The 27,602-nt window shown below is 37.4% G+C and overlaps 1 pseudogene; it reads left to right on the top strand.

Annotated features, from left to right (window-relative positions):
- Nucleotides 1-26,694, top strand: LOC140519136 (proliferation-associated protein 2G4-like; annotated as a pseudogene).
- Nucleotides 26,695-27,602: the final 908 nt, after the last annotated feature.

The raw sequence follows: 27,602 nt of genomic DNA, 5'->3' as shown, positions 1-27,602 counted from the left end.
ATGGGCAACAGCTACAACCCTGGTAAACCACCTTGGCAAATCGGCTACCCAGGAAGAAGGTAAATGACAAGCCTCAAACCCACTAGTGAGTTAGCTCGATATCTACCTCAAACATGTAATGACTCCCCTGAGTGGAATAGGATAATGAGAACAACTTGTTCCAAAGGTCATGAAAGTGATAGAAAAAGTCATTGTGGAGTGTTTAGAGTTTGGTCAGACATCAAAGACACCAAGGTCAACCACTACATTGCCACTTGTCTTGACTTTTGTCTTGCCACCGGACTTCAATGACTCAGGAAGAGAGAGCTAGGCTGACAACTTCGTGCAACTCTGACTCACTTAAATCCAGTTTATGCAGGAATCAAGGCATCTTTCTGTGATGTCATTGGTCCTCTTCAAAGATGAAAGACAAACAAGAATCTGTGGAGTAAATTGTTTCTCTCTATTTTGTTCATCCTTATTTGGAGATCTAAGAGACTTAATTTCTCCATAAAGAAAGACTTTCCTCTTTCCCTTCTATGGTGAAGAAGAGCTGGCAACTCAACACTTTATTCTGAGACACCATTGATCAGCATGTCATTTTTAAATACAAGACTCTTTGTTAGCCTTAGTACATAATTAGCCAGATTTATACACATTGCAGATATACTGCCCTTCCTTCTTTGCAGAAGTGAGGGACTATGGGTATACAATATTATATATGCTCACATACATGATTGGTATGTCGATATGTTTTGCTAAATTGCTCTTTTTCTCTTTCACTTTAAATATCTTTGTTACAAGGAATGAAGGAGAAAAGAAGGAAAGGAATAAACATTTATATAGTGCACACTATGGCAGACACTGTGCTAAATGCTTTACAGGTATTATCTCATTTGATATTCACAACACCTCTTTCAGGATAAATGCTGTTATTATCCCCATTTTGCAGTGGTTAAGAGACTTGACCAGGGTCACACAGCTAGTAAATGTCTGAAGCTAGAATCAAAATCAAGTTTTTATGACTCCAGGTTAAACACTCTAAATGGTTTATTGGATAGGAAAGGGAGGCAGGATTTATTCAGAAATAATGGTGATATCAAGAACAAAAAGATCAATGAAATAATTGAATTCAAAGCTGCCTCTTTTCCATCTCTTGGTTCCAACAACAACGTTCAGTTCTGGGAGCCACATTTTAAAAACAACTTTGACAAAATGGAATAGAAGACAGAAGAAGGGAGGGATGGGAGAGGATTAGGTAAGAATCAACAGAAGGAATTGGATATGTTTAGCCAGAGATGAAAACACCTGGCAAGAGATCATGGTTGCTATCTTCAATAATTGAAAAGGCTACATCACAGGGAAGGAGGATCAAGTTTGGTTTTGGTCCCAGAGGGTAGAACCAGGAATGCTGATTTAATACAATCCATGAAACCACAGCAGAATTTTAGCTACTTGAGATCAGAGCTCAGAAACTGGTTGTTGTTGTTTTTTTTTATTTGATTTGTTTTGTCTTTGTTGAATTATTGTTACTAAACTTTATAACAATTAAAGCTGTCCAAAAGAATCAAGGGCTACCTCAGCCAGAAGATAATGGGTTGGTTCTGCACTGCTAGAGATTTTCAAGCAGAAGCTGGATAACCATTTATCAAGGATGTGATTTCAATTCTCATCTCAATGTAAATGATTCAGAAATCTAAATGTCTAGCCCTAGTCTCTCCTTAGCTCTAGTCCCACCTTTTGGACACCCTGAACTGGATATCCCATAGGAACCTCAAACTCAACATGTCCGAAACAAGACTCTTCCAAAATCCTCCCCTCTTCTCCATGTCACTTACTTTGAGCACACAACCATTCTCCCAGTCACCCAAGCTGGCAACTCCTCATTCTCATTCATCCCACATAATCAGCCTCTTTCCTCATATTATCACCATCACTTTTACAACATCTGCCATAGAGTCCCTTCTCTTCCCTCCCACAGACACCACCCTTGTTCAGTCTCTCATCACCTATCTCTTAGACTACTGTAATGCCTTCTAATTGTTCTCCTTGCCTTGAGTCTCTCCCCCACTCTAATGAATCCTCCATTCAGCTGTCAGAATGATTTTCCTTAAGTGTAGGTCTGACTGTCATTTTCTCTTACTCAAATTTGAGTAGTTCCTTGTTACCTGCAGGATTAAATACAAAGCCTTCAGTTTAACATGTAAAGTTCTTTATGACCTGGTCCCTTCCTGCATTTCCAGTCTTCTTACAGTTTCTTCTGCTCCACACACCATCTAATCCAACCATTTTGACTTATTTGCCACTCTCCAAATACAACATTCTACTTCCCACCTATCTGTCTTTACAGGGTTACCCCAAATCCTTGAATGCTCCTCTTTCCTTACTTCTTCTCTTTCATTATTTCCTTGACTTCCTTTAAGTCTCAGTTCAAATCTAACTTTTTTATAGGAGGTTCCTCCTGGTCACTGCCCAGATACTAGTTTCTTCCCCTCCAAGTTTACCTCTCTCTGTCTCTATGTCTCTCTTTCACTCTCTCATCTGTGTGTGTGTATGTAATATGTCTATATGTGTGTCTATATGTCTATATATGTGTGTGTGTAGATGTACATGCATATATACATGTCTATAGTTATTTTCATGTTGTGTCCTCCATTAAATTGAGTTCTTTCAGGGCAGGGACGTTGTTTTGTTTTGCCTTTCCTTAGCACAGTGCCTGGAACATTGTAATTGCTTTTGAGGGATGCTTATTACCCGACTAAAGATGGTTCCCATTCACAAAAGGTGAAGCCAAATGATTTTTGAGGACTCTTAAAATCCTTGAGATCCATTCATCCTTTGAAAACCATAGAGAGAATTGTCTTCTGGAGGGAATATAATGAGTTCAGTCTGCAATAGACTGATATATCCAAGACATATAAGCAACTAATAGAAATATATAAGACCAAAAGGCATTCCCCTATGTGGTCAAAGGATGTTACCCAACAGATCTCCAAAGGATCAATCACAAACTGTTAGCAACCGTATGAAAGATTACTCTGAATCACTAATAATAGGAGAAATATGTAGCAAAAGAAGTACTTTTGGCAGAGGCAAAGAACTGGAAACACAGTAGATGCCCACAGATTGGTCAACGATTAAACAAGTTGTGGTATGTGAAGGTAGTAGAATATTGCTGCACTGTGAGAAATGAGGAATATGATGAATGAAGACTTCTCACCAAACTGTACAGGTTGGGTCCATGTTATGTAATATCAACTGAGCCCTCACTGGGGCAAGGCAATCCTTTTAAATCTCCCCAATCTACCCACCATCCCACTCACCATACAGTGGTTTTTTCCCAGCATTTTCATGTCTCCTCAAACTTCTTATGATTCCCCCTTTCACTCTATTAGCTGAGAAACTTGCCTCACATTTCACTGAAAAAATGAGGCCATGATGAAATACTTCTGTGCTATTAGAAATGATGAGCTGGTTGGTTTTAGAAAAACATGGAAAGACTTGCATGAAATAATGAAAAGTAAAATGAGCAGAATAAAAGGAATGTTGTACACAGTAACAGCAATATTGTTCTAAGAATAATTTTGAACAACTAGTCATTTTGATTATTACAAATGCTCAAATCAACTACAAGGAACCTATGAAGGAAGAGACTATCCATATCCAGAGGGGAAAAAATGGTAAATAGAGGTATGTATAGTATAGCATTACATATATACACATATTTATGTCTAATGGTAGTCTTCTCTAGGGTGGGGTGGGGAGTGAAGGAGAGAAAAAAATAAAAAGTGCACAGTAGAGAACAAAAGAAAACTTAGAAGGAAGCACAGAAAAGCAGGGTAGCTATGAAAATTACATGTAGTATTTATTACATAGTGTTTTTTTTCAAAAAAAGTAAACCATGTGAAATGGAAATTCATGGTTTTATATTGAATCCTCTTTTTATGTTCTGCTGTATGCATGGAAATGTTCTTTTATCTTTTTGTATTTAAATTAAAAATGAATAAAAATTTTTAAAAAGAAATAAAATGAGGCCATTCACTGAGAGCTCTTTTTTCTTCCCCGCCTTCCTCATCTCACATCACTCAGATACCTTCCCCACCATCTTTTCCTTTACCCCATCCCACATAAAGAGGTAGCTCTCCTCCAGGTCATGCAAAAGGCCTCTACATGCATGAATGATACCATTCTATCTAACATTTTGACCTTTCTATCATCTCTCCTCTCACTAATGTTCAATCTGTTCCTTTCAACTGGATACTTCCTTACCACCTACAAGCATACCCATGACTTTCCATCCTCAGAGAAACCTCACCTGATCCAAGCACTTCCACTAGCTATCATCCTATAGCTCTCTTTCTTTTTATGACTAAACTCCTTGAAAAAGCCATCTACAATCAGTGTCTCTACTTTCTTACCTCTTATTCTTTGCAGTCTGGCTTCTGATCTCATAATTCAACAGAAATTACTCTCTTCAATGACATCTTAATGGCCACATGGCATGACTTTTTCTTAATCCTCATTCTTCTTGACCTCTCTGCAGCCTTGAAAACTATCCCTCACCCTCTTCTCCTTGATATTCTTTTCTTTCTAGTTTTTTGAGACACTGCTTTCTTCTGGTTCTCCTCCTAGTTCACTGACTGTTCCTTCTCTGTCTCCTTGGTAGATCTTTAGCTAGTTTATGCCTGCTAATTGTAGATGTCCCCAAAGGCTCTCTTCTGGACCTTCTTATTTTTCTGTACTCACTTGGTGATTTCATTAGCTCCCATGGATTCATTTTCTATCATCTATATCTAGATGATTCTCAGATCCACTTATCCATCCCTAACTTTTCTCTTGTCCTCCCATCATACCTTTGTAATTTTCTGCCAGACATTTATAATTGGATGTAGGAGTGAAGAGTAGGAAGACCTGCTCATAGTTTTAAACAAGAGGAGAAGGAGACAATGTAGGGAGATATTGAATCAATCATCAATCAGCCTACTATGTGTCAGGTGTTGTGCTAGATGCTGATTACATAAGCTAAATCCCTAAGAGTGATAGTCTCTGACCTTCAAGGGCTAACATTCTGAATGCGTAGAAAAGATAGTTTAGAAATAAGGGTGGGATTACCCTTAGAAAGGAAAGAGACATTTCATCTTAGACACAAGAGGGAAGGACAGATTGTGTTAAGATATACAGACACTCATGCATAGAAGAGGAATTTTTGAAAGCAAACATTTGATGGGCTCAATCTTTTTCATAAAATAGGAAGCATGATAATCTACTAAAAATGAAAACAGTGGTGCATTCTTGAGGAAGGTGGAAACGGTTTGGAATAGTTCTTTTGGAGCATCAGCTAGAGAAGAGTAAAAGGATTGCCAAGTAGCCCTAAGAGAATGGCTGAGGCTAAATAGCATGAATTTATACTGATCGCAACCAGTTTGGTCTTCTGAATTTTCCCAGTAATACTAGCCTACTCACAATGGAGTGAGCAAGAAGGTTACAAACTAGTAAAAAAAAAAATCCAGGAATCAGAACTGTTGTTGTTCAGTTGTATTAGTTTGACTCTTGGTAACCCCATTTGGGGTTTTCTTGGCAAAGATACTGCACTGCTTTGACATTTCCTTCTCCAGCTCATTTTACAGATGAGGAATTGAGGCAAACAAAGTTAAATGACTTGCCCAGGGTCACACAGCTAGTAAGTGTTTGAAGCCAGATTTGAACTCAGAAAGTTCAGTTTCCCTGACTCCAGACCCAGAATTCTATCAACTGTTTCACCCAGCTGCCCCCAGGAATCAGAATAAATAAAAATAAACAATGATTGAAGATATTAGGCAGTTGGCTTGAAGTCAGGAAGACCTAGGCTTAAATCCTTAATAATACTTGAAATCCTTAAATACTTAACTAGTTGTTTGAACTTGGGCAAGTCTTTTAACCTCTCTGGACCTCAGTTTCTTCATCTATGAAATAAAGGAGTTAAACTCAATAACTTCTAAGATCCTCTTCCCACTCTAAATTTATGAACTTAAAAATCCTTAGGTTTGACACCTTTATTTTTAAGTTAAAAAAGTAAGACCTAGAGAAATTAAGTGGCTTGCCCAGCATTACACATCAAAATTCACCAGTTGAAAGCTAGATTATTGGTTAACATTAATGTGGAACAAGCTAAAAATTTAGTACAAGCCATGTCTTCCATTGACCCCAACCAAAGGGATTGAAGGATTTCAGTATAAGACAGTCATGTCTACAATATGCTCCCTTGACATACATCCAGAGGATGACTGTGTATGGAATGGTCCCTGTGTTTTCTAAAAAGATATTGCTTTAAATTGTGGCTCTGGAGTTAGGAAGACCTGAGTTCATGTTTGACTTCAGATCTTTGCTAACTGGGTGACCCTGGGCAAATCCCTTAGCCTCTTTCTGCTTCAGTTTCCTCATCTATAAAATGAGCAGAGTAATAGCTCCTACTTCCCATGCTTGTGGTGAGGATAAAGTGATATGATATTTGTAAAGCATTATATAAATCTTAGCTATTATTATTACTATTATTAATTCCAGAGAACTCAGTGGAGCCAAGTGGATGGTGTCACTTTGTCGAGGTTGTTACCGTCTGTATAGAGTACAATGGAATATTATATAGCATCTTACATTGCCTAATGCCGTCTCTGGAAATGCAGTAACCACCAGTTTTTCCAGGCCAGTTAACACATAAGCATATCAGTGCTAAAACTGCATGCTCAAATTAAAAACATAATCGCATGTGTGGAGGGTGATGCTTTAATTCCTTCTGTTAGTTTATGCCACTCATTAGCTAGCAAGAACAATATCCTGCCTAATTAAAATCAAAAGCAATTACTTTCTTGTTTATAGCCTTAATTTTTAGAAGTGCAGTAAAATATATCTGGTCACTTCTCTCATTCCAGAAGCCCATTTAAAATGTCAAAATAACAGAAACCAGGACAATTTACACCAAGGAGCAGTTTCTCAACAACTGAGAACTTGGATAAAAAGATGCTTTGTTCAAAGCCCAACCTTTCCCAGCTGTGCAGGGAAAGGGCTGGAAGACTACTAGGTCCCAGAAAAGAGAAGGGTCGAAATCTAGTCTAGGCTCAGCTGCAGAGCCACCAGGTGACCATGGGTAGGGGTCACAGGTACCTTTATTTTCCTCTCTATTGACCATTATTCTTTCATTCATTTAACATGGAGTCTACATGGAGAAGATAGCATTTGAGCTGGGCCTAGAAGAGTAGGTAGGATTTCAATGGGTAGAGAGGGTGGGTAGAAGTAATGCTATGTGTAATCCCTTATAGATATGTTGCCATGGTTAAGGGTATGCCACTTATATCATCTGATTACTCTAGTTCCTTGCAAAGAATTAGGATATAATTATCATGTACTAAAAAAAAAGATATGCAGAGTTGTACAGCTGAGCTAAGTTCTCTTTTCTTCGATATGAAACTATCTATTTGGAGGGCATCATCGTCAGTTTAAATGAGTTCAGAGGAGGTCTGCAGCCCTTATATGTTCCTGGGATCTCACCTTTGGAGCACTTCTCTACTTACTGGAAGAAGCAGTTAATAGTTTTTAAATGTATCCCTTCATTTCCATTTCCACTAGCATTTCATGCATTGTTGCAGTAACCTCCAACTAATTTCCTGCCTCTGGTGTCTACCCCCTCAAATTTACCTTGCACATATCTGCCAGACTCATGACCCTGTTTTCTTTAATCACATTATTCTCCTGCTCAGTACCTTTCTAAAATGCTCTGTTGCCTACACAATGAAATCTATACTCATTAGCCTGGGATTCAGTGTATCTCCGTCCTATGGCCCCAACATATATTTTCAGTGTATATACCATCGTTCCTTTCCAGTCCAGCTAGCCTGATCATTTATCAACGTTCTCTCTAAAATGTAGTTCCCAGAATTGAGTACAATATTACAGATGTGTTCTGATTAAGGCACAGGACAGTAGAACTATCACTTCCCTAATCTGAACACGGTACCTCTCTTAATGCAACCAGAGAAAATGTTAGTCTTCTTGGCTGCCCTATTATTCATTATTGATTTCCATTGACCTTTAGTTGTTATTCTCAGACACTTTTGAGACTCACTGTTGTTTAGACATATCTGACCATCATGTTCTTACAAGTTGATTTTTTGGTCCGTTTAAAAAATGCTATCAGATTATTACTGACTTGTCTTTCTCCAAATCCACATAATTTGATATTTTATGGCCTATATCTCTCCATCTTTTCCACAAGAATTACACTAGAGATGATTTCAAAAGCTTTGATAAAAACCTGGATAAACTATGCAGTACTGATCCAATCTGACATTGTTTCCATCATGAATTGCTACTTCAGAAAGAAGAGTATAGGAATATATCTATGAAGACAATTACAGAGAGTAGATAAGGATTTAGGAACTTTCCCATCATGACACAATTATCAAGTATCAAATTCAGAACTAGTCTCCATGCCTTTGATTCTCAGGCTAATGTCCTTTATACAATAACATGCTGCCTTTTCCACCTGGGTTTGAATTCAGGCTTTTTGTCAGTTACCAAGCACATGACCAGAACAAACCACTTAACCTCTGAGAGCCTTTGTTTTCTCATCTATAAAATGGGAATAAAAATCATTGAAATATGTTTCTCACCAATCAATTGTGTGCATCAAATATGGTCATAATGGTGGGTGCTTGGGTCCCAGTTATAACATCACATTTCTCTTTAAAAGTCACATTTCTCCCTAGCCTCAAAATACTATACCAGGCAGTTTCTCCCCAGCTCAAGGACACAGACTGCCCCAGCAACAACCGTTATCTCCCTGATACAGCAGCAAGTTGCACCTATAGAACTTACTAGTCTGAATCAGCTGTGCACTGGCTAAACTAGTTGGGCACTGGGCCATAACAACATTTACTACTCACTGACCAATCATATGTATCCTAGACTTAGACATACGTATACTCCCTTACATTTATCTTGTCTAACAAGACATTAATGAGAGCAGCCTGGTATTTCTGAGCCAGCCCTGACAGTTGGTTGACTTAGTGATATTTCAGGCCTAAAACCATACCTCCAGGTAGCCCCCCCCCCCCTGCCCCGCCTTGGTCTATTTCCCAGTGAATTCTGGGTAAAATATTTGTGCAGTAGATACAAAAAGTGCATGTTCCTTTAAGAACTGACCACTCCTTAACCATTCCCTAATCCCACCATGAAACACCTAGTCAACCTATTTGGCACATGCTTTACTGTGGAATATCCTATATAAACTTTACCTGTACCCCTAAGAACTCTTGCCCACTGAAAAGTGTAACAAATCTTTACCTTGACCTCAACAATGCTTGGGTCCCTGAATTCCTTCCAGGCAGCCTGCCCCTGGTACCCTGCTCTTTGTGGGGTCTCACCTCTATCCCCTTCCAGCCCTCATCAATAAGGCTACTGGAAAACTCCAAAAGAGTATGCAAATGTCAATTAACATTTATATGAATGAACAATGAGAAATGGGTTATTTTAAAATAATTTTTAGTTTTTCAAAGTGATCTTATGATCCATCATCTCATTTTATGTTCTCAGTATCACTGGGAAGTAGGTATGGAAAGGATCTTTGTATTCATTCTACATGTTGCTTGCCAAATAAGTTGCCATGTGATCTCAGGGAAGTGATTTGATTTGATTTGTGGTTCAGTGTTCCTTCTACCCTATTATGATATGTCTTTGTAGACATGAGTTTATGTATATACATGTGCATATGCATACACATGCTTATTGTGTACACACATGTATATATGTATATGTATAGCTGTGTATTTGTTTATATTTGCACATTTCATATATGTCCTTATGTGGTTTGAAATTTCGTTATGACCAAATGCTAACTTTTATAGCAGCTTTTTCCTAAGATGAGGATCCCACATAAGGAAATTTGAGCTGGTAAAGCATATAGAAGTAACATGCCCTTGAGAAGAAAGTAGAAAATCTCTTGAGTGTTAGACAAAAACAGATGCTATGTTGATGTGTACTCTCCAGGGGCCCATCAGGTTAACTTTCTCTTGTGTGAGATTATTGCCCTAAAACTCCTACAATTTATTCCCTTGAGGACAAGTGAGGACTTTGCTGACTACGAGATGAAACGTAGTCCCTATATCTCATGTTCCTGCAACACAGAGCAACAATTCCAGGTTATTTTATATTTAAAATTAATTGGCTTAAAAACCAGTTTCATCTAGCCATACCAGATCTTAAATTGTATTATAAAGCAGCAATTATCAAAACTATTTGGTACTGGCTAAGAAATAGAGGGGTAGATGAGTGGAATAGGTTAGGTACACAAGACACAGCAGTCTACTGTTTGATAAATCCAAGGACTCCAGCTTCTGGGATAAGAATTCCCTGTTTGATAAAACGTGCTGGAAAAACTGGAAAACAGTGTGGCAGAATCTGGGCATAGACCAATGTCTGATACCATATATCAGAATAAAGTCCAAATGGGTACACAATCAAGGTATAAAGGTTGATACTATAAACAAACTAGGGGAGCAAGGAATAATTTATTTGTCAGATTTATGATGGAGGAATTTATGACCAAACAAGAGATAGAGAACATTATGAAATGCAAAATGGATAACTTTGATTAGATTAGATTGAAAAGTTTTTGCACAAACAAAGCCAATGAGACCAAGGAGAGAAGCAGAAAACTGGGAATTTTTTGCAACTGGTGTCTGTGATAAAGGCCTCATTTCTAAAAATATAGAGAACTGAGTCAAATTGACAAGACTATAAGCCATTCCCCAATTGATAAATGGTCAAAGGATATGAACAGGCAGTTTTCAGAGGAAGAAATTAAAGCTATCTATAGTTACCTGAAAAAATGCTCTCAATCACTATTGATTGGAGAGATGCAAATAAAAACAACTCTGAGGTACTGCATCACCCCTATCAGATTGGCTAACATAACAAAAAAGAAAAATGGTAAATGTTAGAGAAGATGTGGGAGAGTTGGAACACTAACTAATTCATTGTTGGTGGAGCTGTGAGTGGATCCAACTATTCTGGAGAACAATTTGGAATTATGCTCAAAGGGCTATAAAAATGTAACATACCCACTGACCCAGCAATACCATGTCTAGGGCTGTATCCCACAGAGATCATAAAAATGGAAAAAAGGACCCACATGTACAAAACTATTTATAGCAGCTTTGTTTGTGGTGGCCCAGAACTGGAAAACAAGGGGAAGCCTATCCATTGGGGAATGGCTGAGCAAGTTGTGGTATATGAATGTAATGGAATACTATTGTACTATAAGAAATGATGAACAGGAAGACTTCAGAGAGGCCTGGAAAGACTTATATGAACTGATGCTGTGTGAAGCATGCAGACCCAGGAGAACATTATACACAATAACAGCCACAGAGTGAGAGGACTGTTTTTGATAGACTTAGTACTTCACAGCAATACAAGGAACTAAAACATTTCCAAAGGATTTATGATGCAAAATGCCATCCACATCCAGAGAAAGAACTATGGAGTCAAAACACAGAATGAAGTAGACTATTTTGTCCTTTGTTATGTTTTGTTTTTTCTCATGGTTTCTCCCATTTGTTTTAATTCCTCGATGCAACATGACTAATGTGAAAATGTGTTTAATAGGAAAATATGTATCTAACCCATATAAGATTACATGTCCTCTTGGGGAGGGAGGGAGGAATGGGAGAAAATTTGGAATTTATGGAAGTGGTTGTTGAAAAATGAAAACAAATAAATTAATAAATTTGAAAAAAAAAGTTTCCCCCTTATCAACACTCTGATCAATCATCCCTTCAAGATTAATGATAAAGTATGCTGCCCACTTCTTGGTGGAAAGGGGATACACTAGACACAGAGGGTGAAATATGAATTTTAAAATTATATTTATTTGTCATAAGGAAAACCTGAGTGGGGGGAAGAGTTCCTTTTAGTGGATAGTGACAGATATGTGAAAAGAAAGAAAGAAAAAAGCATCAATAAAACACTGAAGAATCACACCTACCAATGTGGTGACTTTCTTACTATCATATCAAATTTAATATAGATTAAAATAAAGCAAATGATAATCCTCTTTTTTGCTAATATATTAAATTTATTTGTTGTTATTCAGTTGTTTCACTCTTGTCTAACTCTTCATGAGTCCATTTTGGGGTTATCTTCATGAAGATCCTGGAGTGGTTTGCCATTTCCTTCTCCAGCTTATTTTACAAATAAGGAAACTGAGGCAAACAAGGTTAAGTGATTTGCCCAGGGTTACACAGCTAGTAAGTGTCTGAGGCTAGATTTGAATTCATGAAGATGAGTTTTCTTGATTCCAAGCCCAGTGGTCTATCCACTATGTCACCTACCTACCCCTTAAAATGTGCGTGTATGCATATGTGTGTAAATGTGTGTGTGTGTGTATGTATATCTTTGTTTTGTTGCTCAATCATTTTTTCAGTAGCATCTGACTGTTCATGACCTCATTTGGGGTTTTCTTGGCAAAGATACTGGAGTTGTTTGCCATTTCCTTCTCCAGCTTGTTTTACAGATGAAGAAACTGAGGCAAATAGGGTTAAGGGACTTGCCCAGGGTCACACAGTTACTAAGGGTTTGAGGCCAGATTTGAACTCAGGCTAGGTGCTCTATCTACTGAGCCACCTAGCTGGTTTTTATATATATATATATATATATATATATATATATGTATATATATATATATATATTTACACACACATATACATATATTTATATTTGTATGTGCATATGTGCATGTGTGCACATGTATGTGTCTCTGTAATATGTATATATTCATATATACATACATGTGTATACATGTATACATACCTGCACACACATCATGATATGGTAGAAAGAACACTGAACTGGACCAAAAGTCTATCAAAGTCTGTGTGTATGTATACACCAAATAATGTAGACATCAAATAATTTGCCATGTGATTTCAGGGAATAAATTTAATTTGATTTTTGATCCAATACAGTATTTTTTTCTACCATATCATAATATGTCTTTATATATATATGTGTGTGTGTGTGGTTTATAAACACATATTTCATTTATGTATATACATATATGTAGATTTTAATATCATTATAACCAAGTGCTAGGTTTTATAGCTGTTTTTCTTATATGTATATACACATATAAGAAATATTTACATATATATGTAAATATATGTATATAGAAACACACACATATATATACTATAATTCTCTTTTTTGTACTCCTATATATATTGAAGTGTTCATATTTACTGATTATTAAGTTTATAATAAAAAAGAAAATTTTTCAAAATTTACAGAATGGAAGAATGAATAATTGTCTTGATTTGGTCAACTTTCCACCATTTTGGACTTTGGTGATCATTCTGCAAAATAGCCAACTAACAGAAATAACTTCTGTTTTGTACCATGCAAGATTTCTTCTCCACTGGGGAGGTGGGGAGGAGGTTGGGAGTGCATGGACTTCATGCCTATTCCACAGCTATTTCTTCATGATCACGGATCGCATATGTAAATAACCATAAAAGAATCAAATTCAACACAAATGTGTGATGCAAAGCTTCATCTGCTTCCTCACTTTTGCTCAGTAAATGTTCTCCTCTACTCCACATCACCCCAGTGATTTCTCTGTCCTTGAATCCTCAGCTATACTCCTGAACGACTAGGCTTGCTGCAAATGCCAGCTTCTTATTTCACTCAGACTGGTTATTCAAAATGTCTCAGCATAAATGCCTCTAGTCTGCTCATTTAGATTAATCTCTCTATTTGGTTACTCTAATACCATTCCCTCTTACTTTCTGTAGGACTTTGTTCTAACTTTGTTCTTGCTTTTGTGCATCTTCGGACACCTGCTCCCTACTGGCTCCTACTCAAGTTTTCCCAATCCTAAAAAACCTTCCTTTGACCCATCTAGAGACAACTAAGGGGATAGAGCACTGGGCCTGGATTCAGGAAGACTGAGTTCAAATTTGGCTTCAGATACTTCCTAGCTGTATGACTCTGGGTAAGTCATTTAATATCCATTTGCCTCAGTTTCCTCAGCTGTCAAATTGCGATAATAAAAGCCTCTACCTCTCAGGGTTTTTTGTGAGGAACAAATGAGGTAATAATTATAAAGCACTTACCACAATGCATGGCACACAGCAAGTACTTAATAAAGGATTTTTTCCTTCCTTCATTTTAGGACCACACTGCTTCCCGACATTCCACTAATACCTCCATCCCAACACATTCAAAGCCAAGTTTGCTGACTTTCTCCCTTTATTTGCTCTTCTTTTTAAATGTATTATTTCTTCCAGGTTCAAAACCTTGAGATTCCTTTGGATTCCTTTCTCTTGGTCATCTCTCATATTCAATCAGTTCACATGTACTATCAATTTTACCCATCATGGTACTGCTTGCATTTGCCCCATCCTCTCTATCCCCACTGTCACAAACCTAGTACAAGGCAGCGTTGCAATCCTTGACTGCTACAATATCCTCCTAAGAGATTTTCTGAATTTTGTTCCCTCTCTCTTTCCTCACTCCAATCTATCTCCTATTCCAGATTTACCTCCTTTATGCATATATCTGGTTACATCATTCATCTGCTGAAAGAGTCTTCAGAATCTCCTATTTACTACATGAGTAAAATTCACACTTCTTTTTCTGGCATGCATTGCCATGCCTACCTTGTCCATCTAGGCTAATCTGATTTTATTCCTCTACATGTGTTCTCTCCCCTAGGCTAAACTGAACAATTCTCCACACTCCAGTCACATTCATGCCTTTACTATTTTATTCCCTATGCCTGGTATGTTTTCATTTATCCTTTTTACTTCATCCAAGAAATCTTCCCCCTTGAGTTTCAAATAGGAAAATAGAATCATAGTTCAAGGGCAGAAGGGACTTCAGAGGCCATCTATATCAATCGCGCCCCCCATTTTTCAAATGAGGAGACTAGGTTTCAAGGAGGTTAGATATGTCAAAGGTCAGAGTGTCAAAGGCAGCATTTGAAATACAGGTCCTATGACTCTAGGACCAGCCCTCTTTCTACCATATCATGCTGCTTCCCAAATGCTATAGCACTTTGGGGTATTTTTTAAACCTACTTGTTTTGTATTGTGTAGTAATGGTCTTTTGTGTATGTTTCCTCTTCACTTGAAACTACAAACTTTATGTAGGATGTTGTGGGGTTTTTTTAATTGTTCTGGACCTATGACTTAGTGGGTGTATTTAACTCTCTCCTCTTATAAAGGTCATCAGCTCATCTGTAAGTCACTCAGTGAGATTTAGAGTTGGCGAGGGTGTAAAGTGACTTGCCCAGGGTCACACAGCTAGAATGCATCAGAGGCAGGACTAGAAACCTTGTCTTCCTGACTCTGTGTTATGTTCTTTATCCCCTTCATCACACTGCCTCTGAAGACTGTATCTTATCTAGATGCTATTATCTCTTAGTCCTAGGCCAATGCTCGACACCCAGGAAATATTTAATAAATATTTGCTGAATGGAGCTAGGAAAGGCGCACCTAATTTTAAGCAGTCATTTGGAGCAAATTTCATGAAGTCCAATCCAAGGAAGAAATCAATCAAAACTGATTCAATTCAATAAATTCTGTATAAGGAGCTGGAGATAGAAAATTATTTTTAAAAAAATTAAACAGTCTCTGTTCTTAGGAAACATATATTCTATTGGGGAATAACATACATTTAGGTAAATATATGTGAAATATATACAAAGTAAGCAGAAGAGGAAGAGAGGAGTGGGGGAATCAGAAAAGGCCAACACTTGAATTTTAAAAAGAACTAGAAATTAAAAGAGGCTGAGGTGAGGAGCTAGACTATTCTAGGCATGAAACACAGCTGGTATGAAGGCACAAAGACAGGAAATGGACTGTCATGTACAGGGAACAAGTAGGCCAACTTGTCTGGAATACATTATGCCTGTAAGAGAGTAATGTGAAATCAAACTGACAAGAAAGGTTGAAACCAGATTATGAAGATTTTTAGGTTGCCAAAAGGAGGAGCCTATATTTTACCCTGGAATTAATAGGGAATCATTTCTTGAGCAAGAGGTTGACATGAAGAGATCAGTGATTTAGGAATCTGTCATCTATGTGGAAGATGGAGTGAAGAAGGAAGAGACAGGTAGTCAGGACACCAATTTGAAAGTTATGGCAGTAGTCTTGGGAAGTGGTAATGAGGTGGTATAAGGGATAGAGAGCTGGGCTTGAAGTCAGGAAGACTTATCTTTGTGAGTTTCAATATGGCCTGGGCAAGTCACTTAACTCTTTTTGGGCTGGAGAAGAAAATGACAAACCACTCCATTATCTGTGCCAAGAAAACCCCAAATGGGGTCAGGAAGAGTCAGACATGACTGAAAAATGACTAAAACAAAAATAACAACAGTGGGAGTCTGAATTAGGATTGTGGCTATGTGAATGAAGCCAAGGAAACAAATGAGAGAGATGATATAGAGATAGAATTAAAAATATTTGACAACTTCTTGACAGTGTATGGAATTGGAAAGAAAGAAAGAAAGGAGGAATCAAGCCAACCTCCAGATAAACAATAAACAATAAAGCCTTCCATTTATGTTGACCTTTCCTCTGGAAATATTCCTAAGAGGTGGGGGCTGGCTAAACAAGTGAGGAAGATGACAGGTAGCTTCTTATACCCTTTCAGTGTTCACAGAGCCAGATTTTAGACCCAGTTAAGTTTACTGCTCCTACATCCGTAGCTCAAGTGTCTATGTGTCTCTCAAATAAACTTGTAGGGTTTTAAAATTTTATGATGCCTATTAAAAAAAACAGGCTGCCACCTCCCTTCTAACACCACCACTGCCACCACCATGAGAAAAAGGAACACTAGCTTATAACTTCTGAGAACTGCTTGCCTGTCAGACCTTGAAGAGTTAACCCTCAGCATTCAATAAGGTGTTTCACTTTACTTCAGCTGAATTGTTGCAAACACTGGGTCCTTTGAATGTGTGGCTGCAAATTAATTCCATAAATACAATAGAAACCAAGGATGCAGATTGCCGTCTTCCTCATGTCAGCCAAACTGAAGGCCAAGAGATGCTTCCGGCCCTTGGACTGAAAATATTCCATCTTGGTTTCCAGCAACATCAAAGCTTCTTGCTCTTACCAATCTCCATGAGTTTTATATAGAAAAAGGCTCAGCACTTAGATGGTTCAGTGATATCTTCAGTGGAACTGCTTTTTTATAATAGTACACACTGCAACTCTTTACAACATTTTGGTCATGTCCTCCCATAAATCCTTCATGGGGCTGAGGGTGGGGGAAAAAGTTCAACCAGTGTGCTTGAAAAGCTTTAATTTCATGTAACATAGGTACCAGTAATAGTATATGAAAATTTTATGTGAAAATATGTCTGTTGCACAATATCCCAGTTTGCATCAGACTACAGAAATAATCTTCCCCATGTCCTAACTTCCTAGTTCCAATCTCATTCATAATATTCCGTTCAATGTTTATTATTTTGATTCATTGTGTCCATCACCATAAAGCGTTACACAGACCACATTAGTGCTGTGGTTTTGGCCTCCTACTGCTATTGCCAGATTCACTGTTTCAGAATCTATGAACTCCCTGGAACTCAGTCTTTACAGAATACATCCTACACCTAATTTATACAATGTTGGCTGAATCTACATGTCATTGTAAGTCTGTTTTATATAAATAACCATTTTGAGTACTGCTAATGGCAACCGAACTGCCAGTATCTTGGAGCATACTAGATGGCAGGTACTAGCTGCTTAAGCTGACATAGTTTTAGAGAAGGAAGAGCCAGAAATTTGTTTCAATTCTCTAGGTCACCAAACCTGGACTTGATTTCCTTGGGTAACTTGATTGATTTTTTTTTCTCTCACTCCTTTTGGTTAAATGGAGGATTGAAAGAGGGGCAGGTCTTTCTGAAAACTCCCTGGCTAAGAATGGGGCTGAGGTGAAAAAATTTTGTTCATGGGATCTCTCTCTAATAATTATAACTAATACTTACATCCTTATTTTACAGATGAGAAAACTAGATCTGAGAAAAATAAGTGACTTATACAGTTAAATATATAGTATATCTCAGGCAGGATTCAAATCCAGGTCTTCCTGATTGCAAGTCCAATTCATTATCCTCTTCTACACTATCTCATTCAGTCTTTTATATTTCCACAGTGCCTGGAGGTGGTTAAATAAATCTTAGACCTTTATATATGTGTTTATCAGATTTGTAGAATGTAAGTTTTGGGAGGGACTTTAATGTCCAACTCAACCACTTTACAAATGAGGAAGCAAAGTGATTATATGACCCAGAGGTCACATAGATATCTAGTTGTATATCTGGGAGAAGAATAAATCTCTCAACTTATCTGGTTGGTGGAATGATGGTGAAGAAAGGTATTTTCCATTCCCTTCTTCCATCTTCTTAGACCCAAAACTGTAGGGATCTGAAGAAATAATCTTTTCAATAAGAATGCATGTGCAAGCTTTAAAAAAATTCCTTCCCTTTTCTATGTGCTGGAACCTTTAAGTTTAATATCAAGCATTTAATAAGTGTCCAGTATTAGCATTTAGATACTCTATGAACCCTTGAATTTCTAGAATTTTAATAAAATCACATTTGCAATCTTGACTACCCACTATAATATGGTTGCTCCCTCTTTGACCCTTGTGCTGTCAATGAATGTGAGAGTAAATTTCTGTGTTTGAATTCAGAAAACAATGGACCTGATTTTTAATACAGTTTCCATTTTCCTTTTAATGGCATTGATACTCCCTACATGGATATAGTATCCATCTCAAAAAGAGTTAAGGTTGATTAATAACTGTAATTACTTCCTTATATATCTCAATATTCCCAAGAGAATGGAGGAAAGCTAATACTAACAGTCCTATTTTAAAGTTTAAAACGTGATGTCCAGGGATGGGGGAGTTGATGTAATAGCTACTAACCAAATCATTATAAAGTAACCTCATTGAAGATAGCCCCTTTCTTTCCACCATAATGCCAGTCAGACAAATTGTTCCATTTGGTTGGCCTTTACAGACCCTATGTATTTTTTCTTTTCTGGGCATTTCTATATCTTTTATTAATGTTTCTTTTTGGAATATAAGACATTCAAGTTCCTGGCAAATCTTGCCACATTTATTTAGGGATTTGGTAGTAAAAAAAAATGAACTTCTTAAGCTAACTTTGCCTTTTCATTTCCTTCTACCAAAACAAAAAAACAGAAAAATAAACTAATAAATGTGTGTGAAATTGAGGAAACAGCAGGATGAGATAGAGTAATGATTCTGAAGTCTTAGGACCTGGGATTATGCCTCACTATGTATGCCCTGTATAATTACACCCTAGATGAATCATTTTAATTTCTCTGTGCCTCAGTTTCTTCATACGTAAAGACAAGAGTCTTTAGATAAGACTCTAAGGTCCCTTCCAACATTATTCCTCTGATGCTACATGGGATCCACAGAGATCCTCCTAACAAACCATATTTATTTGGTCTTCCACAAATCCCCTCCCCTAGCCAAATCCAAATAATCCACAAGATGGATATCAGCTGACCTTTATTCCATGAGCATTCCTCTGATGCATTTGCTTTTGAGGCAACTGATCTTTCCACACAGTTACCTATTTTGATATGTGGGATAATATTTTGTGCTTGGAGTTGAGCAGACCTATGTTCAGACTTTTAATAACTGTGTGAACTTACACATCATTCAAATTTTCTGAAGCTCTCTTTCTTCATTAGCAAAATACCTGTACTGTTTACCTCATAGGAATTAGGATATTTTGCAGACTTTACAGTGCTGTCAGTCTTGTTTTTTTCTTTATCAGATCATAGGATTTAGAACTGAAAAAGAGCTTAGAAATCATCTATGCCAACTCTTTAATTTTAAAAATGAGGAACTGAGGCCCAAGGAGGTAGAATCTCTTGCCAAAATCAACTTAGTATTAGGTGTCAGCTCTGTGTCAAAATCATAGAATCTTTGAATTGGAAAGAACCCCAAAGGTCAATTAGTCTAACCCATTCTTGAACAGGAATCTCTATGATATCATGGAAATGTGACCACTTAACTTCCACCTGAAGACTTCCATTGACAGGGAAACCAGTACCTCACAGACCTGAGAACATGATGGCCAGTAAATGTTTGTGGAAGTGTATTTAACTGGTTGGCCCCTGAGAACAGTACCAGGATTAATGGATGGAAGATGGAAAGACTAAAATTTTGACTGGATAAAAGGAAGACCTTCCAATAATTAAAACTATTCAAAAGTTGAATAAGTTTTCTTGGAAAACAGTACTTTTTAAATAGAATATTAGAAAAGTTAGATATGATAGACCTCTGAAGAAAATTGAATGGGGATAGAAAGGAATATACCTTTTCCTCAGTAGTACATGGCACATGCACAAAAAATGACCATGTATTAAGGCATATAAACCTCATAACCAAATGCAAAAAAACAGAAATATTAAATGTATCCTTCTTAGGTCATAATACAATAAAAAACACATCCAATAAGACCTGTAGAAATATAGACTAAAAATTATTTGGAACCTAAATAATCTAATCTTCAGGAACAAGTTAGAGCAGCTATGCAGTGCAATTATATGGAGCACAGGACTTGGAGTCAGAAAGACTCATCATCATGAGTTCAAATCTGACTTTAGACACTTATTACGTGTGACCCTGGACAAGTCACTTAACTGAATTTACCTCAATTTCCTCATCTATAAAATGTGCTGGAGAAAGAAATGGCAAACCTTTCTAGTACCTTGGCCAAGAAAACTCCAAATGGTGTCACAAAGAGTGAGACACAACTGAAATAACTGAACAATAGCAACAAAAGAATGATTTAGGGTAAAAGAACAAATGATAAAAACAATCGATAATTTCATTGCAGAGAATGACAGCAATGAGACAAAATACCAAAATTTATGGGGTAGAGCTAAAGCAGCACTTAGGGGAAATTTTATATCTCTAAATGTTTATGACAATAAAATAGAGAAGGAAGGGGGTGGAGCCAAGATGGCAGAGTAGAAGGACTGACCTGTAGAAGTTCTTCCCCCACAGCCCATAAAATACCTGTAAAAAATGACTCTAAACAAATTCTAGAGCAACAGAAGCTACAAAACAACAAAGTGAAAGAGATTTCCAGCCCAAGGCAGCCCGGAAGACCACCAGGAAAAGTCTGTCTCACAGGGCTAGGAGCAGAGCACAGCCCAGTCTTGGTGGCAGGGCATGGACAGATCCAGAGCTGGCTTCATGTCATGGAATCCCAGGCAGAAACTGTGATTCCCAGACTTCTTAACCCACAAATGCCAAAGACAGCTTCAAAGGTCAGTGAGTAAGCTCTTTCACCTGGGTGAGAAGGGAGCAGGACCCTGCCCTAGCCCCAGCCCCAGAAGGTGGCAACAGTGTCCATTTTTTGGAGCCCTCGAACTAAAGACACTGGGGGAATTGAGCAGCTGATCTGGGTCTCAGTCCTGAGTGGCAGCCCTGGGGTGAGGAGGAGCTCTGGCCTGGTGGAACTGGTGGAGGCTCCAGAGAGGGAATTCTAATCACAGATCTTGGGCAGAAAAGCTTGTGCTTGCTCACAGACTAGAGCATAGACCAAGAGAAGTGTAAACTCCTCTCCTGTGATGGTGCCACTTTGGAGGAACTGAGAACTTACAGGTCCCTAGAGTATGCCCTCCTCTTGACAAAGGACTCAAAAGTCAAATAACTTGCTGGGAAAATGCCCCCAAAAGGGAAATATAAGACTATAGGAGGTTACTTTCTTGGTGAACAGGTATTTTCTTCCATCCTTTCAAATGAGGAAGAACAATGCATACCATCAGACATAAAAGTCAAGGCTCCTGCATCCAAAACTTCCAAAATAAATATGCATGGTCTCAGGCCTTGAAAGAGCTCAAAAAGGATTTTGAAAATCAAGTAAGAGAGGTGGAGGAAAAATTGGGAAGAGAAATGAAAGTGATGCAAGAAAATCATGAAGCCTGCTAAAGGAGACACAAAAAATGGTAAATAAAATAAAAACCTTTAAAAATAGACTAACTCAAATGGCAAAAGAGGACCAGAAAGCCAATGAGGAGAAGAATGCTTTAAAAAGCAGATTAGTAAAATGGAAAAGGAGGTTCAAAAGTTCATTGAAGAAAATAGTTCTTTAAAAATCAGAATGGAGCAGATGGAAGCTAATGACTTTATAAGAAGCCAAGAAATTACAAAACAAAACCAAAAGAATGAAAAAATAGAAGATGATGTGAAATATCTCATTGGTAAAATAACTGACCTGGAAAATAGATCCAGGAGAGACAATTTAAAAATTATGGGACTACCTGAAAGCCGTGATCCAAAAAGAGCCTACACATCATCTTTCATGAAATTATCAAGGAAAATTTCCATGATATTCTAGAACGAGAGGGTAAAATAAATGTTGAGAGAATTCACCGATGCCTCCTGAAAGAGATCAAAAAAGAAAAACTCCTAGGAATATTGTAGCCAAATTCCAGAGTTCCCAGGTCAAGGAGAAAATATTGCAAGCAGCCAGAAAGAAACAATTTGAGTATTGTGGAAATACAATCAGGATAACACAAGATCTAGCAGCTTCTACATTAAAGGATCAAAGGGCTTCGAATATGATATTCCAGAAGTCAAAGGAACTAGAATTAAAACCAAGAATCACCTACCCCACAAAACTTAGTACAATACTTCAGGGGGGAAAAATGGTCATTCAATGAAATAGAGGACTTCCAAGCATTCTAGATGAAAAGGCCAGAGCTGAATAGAAAATGTGACTTTCAAACACAAGAATCAAGAGAAACATGAAAAGGTAAACAGGAAAGAGAAATCAGAGGGACTTTATAAAGTTGAACTGTTTACTTTCCTACATGGAAAGATAATATTTGTAACTCTTGAAACTTTTTTCAGTATTTGGGTAGCTGGAGGGATTATACATGCACACACACATATATATGTACACAAAGAGCACCGGGTGAGTTGAATAGAAATGGATGATATAAAAAATAAAATTAAGAGGTGAGAGAGGAATATATTGGGAGGAGAAAGGGAGAGATGGAATGGGGCTAATTTTCTCACATAAAAGAGGCAATAAAAAAACTTTTTCAATGGAAGGGAAAGTGGGGGAGGTGAGAGGGAGAAAGTGAAGTTTACTCTCATCACATTTGACTTAAGGAGAGAATAACATGCATACTCAATTTGGTATGAAAATCTATCTTACACTACAGGAAAGTAGAGGAGAATGGGATAAGTGGGGTGGGGGGATGATAGAAGGGAGGGCAAATGGGAGGAAGGAGTAATTAGAAGTAAACACTTTAGGGGAAGGACAAGATCAAAAGACAGAATAGAATAAATGGGGGGCAGGACAGGATGGAGGAAAATATAGTTAGTCTTTCACAACGTGACTATTATGGAAGTCTTTTGCAAAACTACACATCTATATAACCTATATTGAGTTGCTTGCCTTCTCAGTGGGGATGGGTGGGAAAGGAGGATGGGAGAGAAGTTGAAATTCAAAGTTTTAGGAACAAATGTTGAGAATTATTTTTGCATGCAACTGGGAAATAAGAAACACAGGTAATGAGGCACAGAAATATATCTTGCCCTACAAGAAAAGAGAGAAGATGGGGATGAGTAGGGAGGGGTGTGATAGAAGGGAGGGCAGATTGGGGGAAGGAGTAATAAGAATGCATGTTTTTTGGGGGTAGGGAGAGGGGAAAGATAGGGAGAAAATTTGGAACTCAAAATCTTGTGGAAATGAATGCTGAAAACTAAAAATGAATAAATAAATTTTTAAAAAATAAAAAAAAGATAAAATAGGGAAGGAATTAGAATAGGCAATGAGAAAATAAAACTATTACTCTTTACAGATGATATGTTGGTGGTAAACTTAGAGAATCCTGGAGAATCAACTAAAATACTACTTGAACTTATTTAAAACTTCAGCAAAGTCACAGGACATGAAATAATCCTATATAAATCATAAGCATTTCCATATATTACCAACAAAGTCCAACAGAAAGAAATAGAAAGAGAAATTCCATTAAAAATACTGTAGATAATATAAATTACTTGGGAGTCTACCTGCCAAGACAAACCCAGAAATTACATGAAAGCAATTATAATATCTTGCCTGTTAGATCTATGGATAAGGGAAGAATTTATTACCAAACAAGAGATAGCATTGCATGATATAAAATGGATAATTTTCATTTTAGTAAACCAAAAAGTTCTTGAACAAACAAGTCCAATGCAGCCAAAATTAATATGAAAGCAGAAAATTGGGGGGGGGGGGAATTTTTATAGCAAGTGTCTTTGAAAAGGGCCTTATTAATAAACCCACACAAATCTTCTGCATTTCTATATATTAGTAATAAAACCCAACAGCAAAAGATAGAAAGAGAAATCCCATTTAAAGCTAGGGTAGACACAAAAAATATTTCGGAGTCTACCTGCCAAAACAAACCCAGGGACTATATGAACACAACTACAAGATATTTTTCGCACAAATAATGTCAGATCTAAGTAAGTAGAAAAGCATCATTTGCTCCTGGGTAGGTCAAACCAATATAATAAAAATGACAATTCTACCTAAATTAATTTACTTATTTAGTACCATACAAATCAAACTACCAGATAATTATTTTCGAGAGCTGGAAAAAATAATATCAAAATTCATCTGGAAGAACAAAAGATTCAGAATATTAAGGGAACTAATGAAAAGAAATGCTAGGGAAGGTGGCCTATCTTTACCAGATCTTAAACTATACTATAAAGCAGCAATTAGCAAAACCATTTGGTACTGGCTAAGAAATAGAAATAGAAGGGTAGACCAGTGGAATATGCTAGGTACTCAAGACACAGCAGTCAATGAATATAGCAATCTACTGTTTGATAAACCCAAGGACCCCAGCTTCTGGGATAAGAACTCGCTGTTTGACAAAGATTGCTGGGAAAACTAGATAACAGTATGGCAGAAACCAGGTATAGACCAATACCTGACACTGTACACAAGAATCTCCAAATGGGTACATGATCTAGGTATAAAGATTGATACTATAAATAAATTAGTGGAGCAAAGAATAGTGCATTTATCAGATTTATGGAGAAGGGAAGAATTTTTGACTAAACAAGAGAAAGAACTATGGAATTCAATCACAGAATGTAGCAGATCATTCTCTTTTGTATTACGTTTTGGTTTGTTATATGATTTCTCCCATTCATTTTAATTCTTCTATCCAACATGACTATGTTGAAAATTTAAAAGGAATGTATTTGTAGAACCTATATAAAATTGTATGGCATCTCAAGGGGGGGGGGGAAGAAGGGAGAGGGAGGGGAAAAAAATCTAAGTTATATGGTAGGGATTGTAGAACACTGAAAATAAATTAAAACAATAAGAATGTATGTGTAGAACCAATATAAGATTACCTGTCAACTTGGGGAGTGAGGGGGAGAAAATTTAAGAATTGTGGAACTGATTATTGAAAACTCAAAACAAATAAATTAATTTTTAAAAAAAGAAAATGGACAAAACAACAACAACAAAAAGAAAAGGGCCTTATTTCTCAAATATATAGAGAACCAAGTCAAATCTATAAGAATATGAGTCATTCACCAAATGATAAATGGTCAAAGGATGTGAATAGGCAGTTTTCAGAAGAAAAAAATCAAAGTTATCTATGGTCACATAAAAATGCTCTAAATCTCTATTGATGAAAAAAATCAAATTAAAACAACTCTGAGGTACCACCTCACACCTACCAGATTGGCTAATATAACAGAAAAATTGACAAATACTGGGGAAGATGTGGAAAAACTGGAACACTAATGGTTGGTGGAGTTGTGAACTGATCCAACTACTCTGGAGAGCAATTTGGAACCATGCCCAAATGTGCATACCCTTTGACCCAGCAATACAACTTTTAGGTCTATATCCCAAAGAGCAGATGTGATTAAGGCAGCTCACCTGTGTGCTGAGGCAGCCCTGCACCTGGTCAAACCTGGAAACCAGAACACACAAGTTAGGGATGCCTGGAACAAAGTTGCTCATTCTTTTAACTGCACACCAATAGAAGATATGTTGTCCCACCAATTGAAGCAACATGTCATTGATGGAAAAAAAGCCATCATTCAAAACTCCACAGACAAGCAGAGGAAGGATCATAAAAAAGGTGAGTTTGATGTCCATGAAGTCTATGCTGTGAATGTTCTTGTGAGCTCAGGAGAGGGAAAGGCCAAGAATGCAGAAAACTATCATCTATAATCAAGATCCTTCAAAACAGTATGGAGTGAAAATGAAAAGTTCCTGAGATTTTTTTAGCAAGGTAGAAAGGTGATTTGATGCCATGCCATTCACTTGCAAGGCATTTGAAGATGAAAAAAGTCCAGATGGGTGTGGTGGAAGGTACTAAACACGAGCCAGTACAACCATTCAGTGTTCAGTATGAAAAGGAAGGTAAGTTTGTCCAGTTCAAATTCACATTACTCTTCATGCCCAAAGGTCCCATGTAGATGACTAGTGTGCTGTACAAATCTGAGCTAGAGATCCAGAATGTAGAGCTAAAGGCACTCCTTTGGAGTTCAGCCAGTCAGAAGACCCAGAAAAAGGAGAAAAAGAAGTCCTCCAACCCTGCAGAGAATGCTACCACTGGAGAAACAGAGGAAGAGGATGAAACAGGGGACTGAGATGGTTTCCATCTCCCTAGCCCAGTACTCTTCCCTATTTCCCCTCCTACTATACCTTGGGCTCTACAAAGAGTGGTTCATCTTTTCCACCCAGGAAAACTGGCACAGCGGGGCACCTCTTACCTCATCCCAATCCCTACAACCAACCCTCCTTCCAATGACTATTAGCTCTGACTGACTCTGGCCTTGGGAGACTACAACTCCTGGCCATAGCAGACAGATAAAAAGGAATTGAATAATAAAATGAGGAGTCAAAACCTGAAAAAAAAATTATAAAACAAAAAAGGACAATGCCTTCTATGTACAAAAAAATATTCCTAGCAATTCTTTTTGTGGTGGCTAAGAAATGGAAATTGAGACGACGTCCATTGATTGCGGAATGTCTAAACAAGTTGTGTATTTATGATTCTGATGGAATACTATTGTGCTATAAGAAGTGACAAGCAGCATAGTTTCAGAAAAACCTGCAAAGACTTAGATGAACTGATGCAAAATGAAGTGAAAAGAAGCAAGAGAACAGTGAACACAGTAGCAGCAATGCTGCATCCTGATCAACTGTGAATGACTTAGTTATTCTCAGAAATAAAATAATAAAAGTCAATTCAGAAGGACTTATGATGAAATATGCTATCTAACTCAGGAAAAAGAACTGGCCAGCAAATTAGTAAAATTAGCAAAAAGAGAGATATTTTGTGTATAAGGAAGCCTTTTGGAAGGTCCAGAAATCACAGCACTACAGATCCCCATCCATTCTACCTACAAAAGGCCTAATTGGGCATTTTTGTAAGTGATGACTGAGAAATAGCTAAGTGTTCATTTCCCTGGAATCAGAGAGTTCAGCCTAGTTTCATGTTCCTTGACGGTAATGCTTAAATTTCATCTGTCAGAATAATGAACCAATGAGATAT

The sequence above is a fragment of the Notamacropus eugenii genome, chromosome 1 (assembly GCF_028372415.1).
Source record: "Notamacropus eugenii isolate mMacEug1 chromosome 1, mMacEug1.pri_v2, whole genome shotgun sequence".
NCBI classification, from domain to species: domain Eukaryota; kingdom Metazoa; phylum Chordata; class Mammalia; order Diprotodontia; family Macropodidae; genus Notamacropus; species Notamacropus eugenii.
The sequence above is the reverse complement of the archived record's forward strand: the minus strand, read 5'-3'. Positions and strand labels throughout refer to the sequence as shown.